Source organism: Vipera ursinii, assembly GCF_947247035.1.
Source record: "Vipera ursinii genome assembly, chromosome: 1".
Taxonomy (NCBI): domain Eukaryota; kingdom Metazoa; phylum Chordata; class Lepidosauria; order Squamata; family Viperidae; genus Vipera; species Vipera ursinii.
In genome coordinates, this window is record NC_139512.1 from 275,021,212 (window position 1) to 275,031,162 (window position 9,951).

Sequence of the window (9,951 nt, forward strand, 5' to 3'; positions counted from 1 at the left end):
GGAGCTTCCGAGTGGTCTTCAAGGGAAGCCCCATGTAGAGAGCATTACAGTAGTCAAGGCGAGAGGTCACGAGCGCATGAGTGACCGTACACAGGGCATCCCGGTCCAGATAGGGCCGCAACTGGCGCACCAGGCGAACCTGGGCGAAAGCCCCCCTAGTCACAGCTGCTACATGATCTTCCAAGGTAAGTCGTGAATCTAGGAGGACTGCCAAGTTGCGAGCCCTATCCATGGGGGGTAACAGCTCACCCCCCATAGAAAGGGATGGAACAATTTGAATGTCCCGGGATGCCGGAATGTACAGCCACTCAGTCTTGTCCGGGTTGAGTTGAAGTCTGTTCCTCCCCATCCAGACCCGAACCGCCTCCAGGCAACGGGACATCACAGCGAGGGCATCACTGGGGTGGTTTGGGGTAGAAATAAAAAGTTGGGTATCATCAGCATATTGATGATACCCAACTCCAAAACCACGAATGATCTCACCCAGCGGTTTCATGTAGATGTTGAACAGGAGAGGCGAGAGAACCGACCCCTGAGGAACTCCACAAACGAGAGACCTAGGGGCCAATCTCTGCCCCCCTGCCAACACCGACTGCGAACGTCCCAGGAGATAGGAGGAGAACCACCGAAGAACTGTGCCTCCCACTCCCAATCCCCTGAGACGCCGCAGCAGGATACCATGGTCGATGGTATCGAAAGCCGCTGAGAGGTCTAATAGGACTAGGACAGAGGAACATCCCCTATCCCGAGCCCTCCAGAGATCATTCACCAGAGCGACCAATGCCGTCTCCGTGCTGTACCCGGGCCTGAAACCCGATTGGTACGGGTCAAGATAATCCCTGCTGCAGAACATAGGCATCAAATCCAATATATTGTATCTTGGGTTTGGATTTTTTATAATTATTTTGATTTGGGTTTTTATTACTATTTTTTTCTTTTAATATTGTATTTCTCCCAGATCTGCTGAGTGTGGATGTGACTGGGTCAGGCTGTAAAGACAATCAATGCTCCTGTCCTTTCAAATTAGTGGGCTTCATCTGTTTTTCCCTAGCTTGAACATTAGACATGTCTAATGTATGTAACAATTCTGTCTGTCCTGAAATTTCCAGCCTCACCAGATTCAGACTTTGGAAGATATTAGACAAGAAGAGGCAAAATAGTCTATGCAGGTCTGGTGATTGCACATCTAACATTAATCTTATTACATTTTTATTGCAGGATCCAATATGGGCTAGTCACTGGGACCAAAGATTTAATCTTTCAAGCTTTCAGATTCATGCTGGACCCCATCCTCAGGGAACTTCTGTCTACTGGAATGCGTGCTTCGGGTTATTCTATACATAGTATTTATGTGGAGCCTGGTTGGGTGTGGCTTATTATTGGTTGATTGGGATGTTGGTTGTTGTTTCCCTCTGCTACCAAGTTCTTGGCTCCAAGGGGCCCATTTCCCAGGCTTCAATCACTTCCCTGGCTGTTTTTGTATCTGCTCAGCCAACAATCTTAGTAACTGCAAAATTGAATGTATGTCTTTGTTCATTGCAATTTGAGGCTACCAATGAGTTTGGGTCTCCTCGTCTGATCACTCACTTGAGTTCATGAAATCTGGCAGTTAGCTTCTTTGCTGTCTTTCCTACATAGTAACAAGGACAATCCATGCAGGGGATCTAATAGATTACATTAGAAGTATCTCCCATCTCCAAGCAATCATTACAATGCATGATTTGTCCTCATATGGTAATCTCTGGGCAGGGTGTACTTGCAAATCTCAGAAGCTGTGTTCTGCTGCTTCCAAAATCCTGGGACACATATTTTTGCTATATTTTTAATGTTGTTGGAGATAGTGTCTAGATTTTTGAAATCCATTTTCATTCATGTTCTCTTTACTCCACTATATTCTCCTTTTTTAGGGTTATTGCCCTCCTTTCTTAAGATCAGGGCTTTTTTTCTCATAGAACGCTCAGAACGGAGTTCCGGCACCTTTTTTGGATGGAACCTTGCAGGGTAGGCAAGGTGGCTTGTATGACATGTGTGAGTTCCGGCACCTTTTTCTTTTACAAAAAAAGCACTGCTTAAGATACATTAACGGTCACCCTATTTTAGATGGAGACCTACAACTGTTCACAAATGGGCTTGCATTTGGCAATTCCACTGGGATTCTGCACTACCTGGAAGCAGAGAAAGCTAAGTGTGCTTTTTACCAATTTGGTCCACAGAACAGTGGATATCCTGCTGACAGGTCTTTCTTCAGTTACCCATCACCTAGAAACATCCACCTACAGTTTTCTCTCACAAGAGCTTTTTCTGCTTTATGAAAGAACAATAATTATATACAACACAGAGAATGCAATATAAAGATTAAAAAATCTTAGAAATATGTACCAGGAAATTGACCAAATTAGTCTGAGGTCTTCTTCCCTGCTCCTCTATTGGGAGAAGGAGGAAAACCAACTCTAAATTAAATATTGGCAAACAGCACACTTGGAGAACCCTTCCTGCAGGTATATTTAGTTTTCTAAAATGGTATTAAAATTCTTTGGACTATTGCAACTTCAACTGGTGCAAAATGCAGCTGCCTGAATATTGCCAGAAGCATGGGTTCAATCTGATCAATACAATGGTCCAGATGTGCTGGTTGTTATCTCAAGTTAGCCTTTCCAGCCTTAGAAATGTTGAGCCCAGTTTGTTGAAGAATCATCTTCACCCATATGCCCATCTTTGAAAAGAAAGCAGACAGGAAGCAATAAGGAGTGAACTCTTCCAGGGACAGCTCCATGTCTGCAAGATGCAGTCTTCAAGTATTAAACAGGCTCCACTTTAAGAAGCTTTTTGTAGAAGGCTTTTTAAAATAGCTTTGTTCTTGCTGTCTCTTTCTCGATTTTAGAGGTCCCTGTAAGTTGAAATGTTTTTCACTGATTGTGCTGAAGGTTTTGGCTTTCCTGTGTTCGCCTCTCAATGGATTTTATTAGCTGTTACTGTTTTATTATTGTGAATGGAATTTATTATTCAATCTATTAAGCCACCTTGAGAAGGTGTTTCTATTAGAAGCAGTGGACAAATTTGAAGATAAAATTATATATATATATATATATATATATATATATATATATATATATATATATATGGAGAGAGAGAGAGAGAGAGAGACCTACTTGCAAGTAAACCTTTATTGAATGCTCTTCTAAAATGTTCCAGGCACTGATAAGCACTTTCATTGTTTTTCATTACTGCTAGTGTTTTCAACAAAATGGGCAAGATAGAGGGTTGAATCTCTTTAACTAAAATCATTTGGCCTTTATTCAAAGTGTTGCACTGTGGTAGAATAATGTTTAGTGCATTCTATTGGAGTCTAAAAAGCAAAGCATCAAGCGTACTGTACTTTAACAAAAAAAGAAATCACGTTTAAAGTTAGACAAGTGAGTCTTGATCATACACATTTAGCCCAGGCACACTTTTTTACATACTTCCATAGACTAACGGCAACCTTTTCCATGCTCAGAATTCTGTGCAGGGCTGTTAGGTAGATGACTATGGCCTAACTGGGTTGGGTTGGCAATATATATAAACTATGATTGTATTGTTGTAATAGAAACAGTATTGTATCACTTTAAATGTGTGATGATTGGCCAACGCTGTTTTTCCAATGGCCATAAGAGGGAGCTAGAGACATAGCTTCTTTCTCTCTGTTATTCTCTCTGTTACGTTTGCTGTTACTTGCTAATTATTGTGGTTTATGGGTTTGCTACTGTTTGCTGAACCTGAAGAACTGTGTTTTGACTTACAGACTGGTAAGAAGACTCTGTATTGGATAATCCTTGGGCTATTGTTATTTGCTATCATCTCTTTACTCGTGTATGACCTGGATTGATTTTTTTTGGACTGTGCTATTGTATTATTCCCCAAGTAAAACTTTTTTACACACCTCAGTGTATCTGTGTGGTTGCTGCGTAAACTTGACTACTCTCAGTATCCTCTTTTTCTGTGCAAGCTCTTGTTAGCTCAAGAGGTACTCTGCACATCCTTTTCAGGGGCAATTTTGCTTAAGGATAGACTCCAAGAAGCAAGGATATAGTGATTCATCCTTGCAATGCTTGGCTAACCCACTTATTTTGAAACATAAGCTTGTATGGAAAAAAAGTCTCTAATCATGGAAAGGACACTCCAGATACTCGCTAATGAAAGACCAGTTTTCTAACTTCTCCCTGATGGCCATAGCTCCAGAGGATCCTCCAGGGTTCAATATGGGAGTCTGTAGAAACCACAGGTAGGAGATGTTGGACCAAGGACTGTGGTTAACAGTGTGAAGAGGAATGACAAACATGCTGGCTGAGAATCCTGGGAGTTGAAGTCCATACCTCTTAAAGTTCCCAAGCTGGAAAAATACTGATCTAAAGCACTCTCTGATATCAGCCCTCCATCCAAGCGTGTTTACTTGATAACCCTAATTTTTACCATTCCCAGGGGCAGGAGAAGTAGGAGTACAGGATGGGTTTACGACTTTGCAGAAATGACTTATTACTTTTCCCATTAATCACATGATGGCCAAGTCCATCTATTTCACCATCCTGGAAAATGATCCAACGTCGTAGTTAATATTAGAGCCGTGTGTGTGTGTGTTTCTATACATGCATGTGTAGGGCTTTTTTTGTCATAGAACGCCCAGAACGGAGTTCCAGCACCTTTTTTGGATGGAACCTTGTAGGGTAGGCAAGGTGGGTTATATGACATGTGTGAGTTCCAGCACTTTTTTTTAACAAAAAAAGCGCTGTGCATGTGCATGCTTAAATCTTTTGTATATGTGCCTGAGCATTTGTTTTATATTTTATGGTTCTGGTTCACTTGGGACTAGGATAACTAAGACTGCTGGATGCAGCGCTGAACAATCCTTATCAGATGAATTGCCTGACTGATTGGCAATGCTGCCAGCAATGGTGAGTCACACATGTCCTTCTCGGCAAAGCATTCCTCAAAATTTTCACCCTGGGAATTGAATTTTTTATAACAAAAGATTATAAACCTCTTTATGATTTCAGATTTTCTACAAAACAAATCAGTCCCTGGGGAAGGAATGGAGTTGTAGGACTTCCTGAAGAGAAACTGGAAAGGGTTTGAAAAAGCTAAGCTGCTGGCTTAGGTAAAGAGTAGTTTTGAACAAACAGCATCTACTAAATGAAATTTTAGCACCCTTTTTCTTGGCTTCTTCCTAATTTTCTCCATGGCAAAAAAGACTTGCCAGGTTTGTAATGAAACTAATCCAAAGCAGATTTCCAAACACATTTGCTGGTAAATGTTGTTTGCTTCTTTAGTAAATTCTCATTTTTGTACTCATTTATCTTCCCCATTATCACAGAAAGCTAAGACTTGCTAGATAATGATCTTTTTAAGTGATTAAATATCTCTTTGTTATATAAAGGTTAGGTAATAAAAACAAATCTGTAGTGAAAAAAGCAAGAGCATAATAAAGGTTCCAGTAGCACTTTTTAAAAATTCTCCTAAAGTTGCTTTTGAAAAAGTCACAATCAGAATGCATTTACTAGCAATACCTTGCAACTGGATTAAGAAGCATATTGCTTCTAATAGTGTTAGCAGCTTGAAATGCTGAAATTGTGTTAATGATCACTTGAACTCCACAAATCTGATCAGACCCCTATGAAAATTCACTTTGGGAAAATTTACCCAAATGGAAAATTAACAGATATACTGGGAGATAGTCAAGAATACCACCACTACGAAGTGACCAGGGATAAGCGGAGACTTCTAGGAAGTTGTGAATCTGCATGGGAACCATAACATTTTGGAGCCATCACACAGACTGAAAATAATGCACAGATGGGGTCCTGCCTTGATTCTTCTTGAACCCAAATATAGCCAGACAAGCTAGATTTTCAGTTGAGAAGGAAGGTATGAATAGATAAAAGGGCATGAACTTGTTGTGTATGAAAGAATAAGTGAGTAGATGACACTTTTCATATAATATTGCCTTTGTTTTACAATGCCTTTCATTGCAAGATTGCCTTTGTTTTTGTTTTGTGTATATTTTGTACATATTTTTCAGTATATAAGGATTAACAATAACAACTTGAAAAACTGCAGTGTGTCTCTTTAAAAAATGCAGTCTGAGCAGGGGGTTGGACCAGAAGGTCCCTTCCAACTGTTATTCTATTCTATTCTTTTTCAGTGGTATAGCTCAGGTGTCAAACTGCCAGCCCGTGGGCCAGTTTCATCATACCGAAGCCGCGCCCACCCCATTGCCAGCAATGCAAAAAGAGTCGCGATATGTCACGACACGTCATGTGACGTGGCGAGTTTGACACCCGCGGTATAGCTTATGCTTCAATGGAAATAAAATATACTACATTACATCTATCATCATCCATCCATCTATCTATCCATCCATCTACCCATCTATCATTAAGAAGGTGGTTTTCAGCAATATTCTGTTTGTGTCACACATACCAATAATATCAATTTGTCTTTCTAATTAATCCAGAAGAAGAGATTGTCCAGTGATTAGCCTATCTACTCCCTTTTCCTTTGTCAACAGCAGTAACCAATCAGATGTCTCTGAATATACACAAGCAGGACATGAAGTTTATGCAGCATTTAATATTTAATGGCAGTTTCTGTTTAGGGAGATCCCATTTAACAGCTACCAACTGTTGTTTCTTTACTCCACAGTCAAAAGCTGGGCACAAAATATTCACTGTATCTATAAGGGGTGATCTAAACTCAGTTTTTTTTTCTTTCCAGTCCTTTCAATGTCTTAATTAATGACACATGCATGAGCTATTAATTAGAATAGAATCATCTATTAATAGATTAATAGAGTTTAGGTGGGGTTTAGAATTTGGTATTCTAAGTGCATTTATATAGAAGCCAGATTTTATTTTCCTAGTAATACTTGAAATTGCCAACTTAATATTCACCATCCACAAAATCAGGGTTTTGTCTATTCAACTAACAATTTATAAAAAAATAAAAATAAAGTTGAAATGGGAAACAATTCAAAATCATTCTGAAGACTGTTGACATCCTTACTGCCAAATCACCTCTTCCTACATGTCTTCCTACATGTCTTCCATCCTTCTGAGGTAGGTAAAATGAGGACCCAGATTGTTGGGGGCAATTAAGCTGACTTTGTAATAATGCCGCTTGGGGGGTGTGTGTGAAAGCCCTAATAAGCAGGCATATACATAGAATGAAGGCTACTGCTAAGCTTGTAAGCCGCCCTGAGTCTTCGGAGAAGGGCGGGATATAAATGGAATTAAAATAAATAAATAAATAAATAAATAAACATATATAGTTTTTGTAAATAAACATTAAGAGGAAGCCTTTCCTCACTGGTGTATATTCACCATAATGAAAGGCATATCAGCTAAAGCAACCTTCTCTTGGGAGGTAGTAGAGTTCGATTCTTACATCAAATCACATTCTATTTACGAAAAAAATAGTTTCCCTTGATAATTTTTTGCCATGGCAAAAAGGGAACAACTCTTTCCCACAGTTTCATATTTCTATATACCACTTATACAGCCATTATTTTTTTCCCTAATTTTGTTCCCTTACTTGATTGTTTTATCCTGCCTAATACTGTATGAAATGTTGTAAATAAATATAAAGTAATAAAGGAACTCAAGGCAATGAACACACATAGTACTCCTTCCTCCTCTTATATCTATGGAGATTCTCAGTCATCCAGGTCACGGTTGTCCCAAAGGTGCTTTTTTTCAGGAGGCAACTGGACTTTCTTGTTTTTCTTTAAAGACATTTCGCTTCTCAGCCAAGCTGAAGAAGCGAAACACTTTCAAAGAAAAACAAGGAAGTCCAGTTGCCTCCTGAAAAAAAGCACCTTTGAGACTTCCTCCTCTTATTTTTCCCACAACAACGACAATCCTGCTGGGCTGAGACAGAGCGACTGCCCAAATTCATTCCTCTTAGCATCAATGCGAGCAAATAATTGGCCCTAAATTATCCCCATTCATATTATTTTTTGCAAATAGATGAATAGATGCTGTTGCATGAATTACAGCTACCAGAGACTCAAAATCCCCATTATACAGTATAAAAAATAATTACTTAGTTTGGACTAAAAAAAACCCTTTTTACCCATTAAATAGATGCATGATTTCTTATTTTTTTAAAAAAAATAATCACAGCCTCTATGACTTGGATCTCGTATTAAATAAAAGTCAGCAATTGCTTCTGGAAAAAAGCATAAAGAACTTATTTTTTTTCAATTCCAAAGAATGAAAGCAGATTTTACATTCAAGGCAGGGTTCGTCAGCAAAACACTTTGTGAAATGTACCACTGGAGCAAATTCAAAGGATTTTGAGGCAGGACAAGATGCAATGGTTGGAAACTAATCAAGGAGAGAAGCAACCTAGAACTAAGAAGAAATTTACTGACAGTTAGAACAGTTAATCAGTGGAATGGCTTGCCTCCAGAACTTGTGAATGCACCAACAGTGGAAGTTTTTAAGAAGAGATTGGACAACCATTTGTCTGAAATGGTATAGGGTTTCCTGCCCTTCCATTCTATTTCCTGCCCTTTCCTGCCCTTCTATTCTATTCTATTCTATTCTATTCTATTCTATTCTATTCTATTCTATTCTATTCTATTCTATTCTATTCTATTCTATTCTATTCTATTCCATTCCATTCCATTCCATTCCATTCCATTCCATTCCATTCCATTCCATTCCACTCCACTCCACTCCACTCCACTCCACTCCACTCCACTCCATTTCATTGGATCATACCCAGTATTGATTGCCATCTTGAGAAAACCATAACTGAAGTGAAGCAAACAGTGAATCTCCCCATTAGGAGGGCTTTAGATTATGTTTTGCCTTGCGTACTGCTTTACACTTTGTGGTTTTTGTTTTAACACATTGCCAGATCAGTCGCAACCAGATGGTTGCAGTGTGCATGACATAATAAAGCAGTAGCTCTAGGCCTCACTTGATCACTCTTGCCATTGGGAGAGAAAAAAGCACAACTTCTAAAGCATTCTAAAGCATAGCTCAGAGGATGCTGCTGATTAGTTCTTTACTGCAGCCAGATAGCATACCCAAAGAAAATACTTTGCAAATCCATGCCAAAGGAATGCACGGAGAGAGATGGTTGTTGGTTGGTTTCTTTAGGAACAGTTTTTGTCTAAGCAGATGTGTCCAAAAAAAGTGCAATTTGCCTTTGCCTTGAATTTAATATACTTTGTGCAGCAGTTCAGCACAGAGATACTACCTTCTCCCTCCCTCAAATAAAATAAAATTATTAAGAGTATGGAGAGAACAATTAGATCAGTGAAATAGTACTTAGGCTGATTACTTATTTCTCTCTGTGTTTTTCTCGATTTAAATCTCCATGAAGTTCTTCTTTGTATAGATAAACCAATAAGCTCAGCTCTTCCTCAAATGCTCTGTACTGGTTTAAGGTCCCAGTGATTGTTTTTAACTTAGTAATATAAGTTCTTTATGTTACATCCAATTTAGCCTTCTTTATCCCCATGACTCTATTGATGCTCTTAAAAGAAATCACTATAAAAGTTTCATTTTGAACATCTTTGAAGTAAATAGGAATGATCCTGGAACAGGATATTGTTTATATGCATGTATCATTGATTTTATTAAACTCTGCACAAGACATTTTCCTAGTAGCTTACACACAGCATAGCCATTACTACCTAGAAAATCACTAACTTAACCTAATGCTATATTTTTCCTGGAGAAATTTTACTGATGTGGTTAATAAGACTTGGCACTGACTTGATGACACATAATAATAATCAATCAATGATAATTAAAGTATCAATATCTTTATCAAGAGAGGAGGGAAGGAGAGGGGGAGAGAAGATAGATGAAAAAGAGAGAGAGATTAGGAAAGAGAGAGAAAGAGATGAGCTTACATTTAGAAAAAAAGATCACACTGAGTCTTGTCAAAATATGGCATTATATC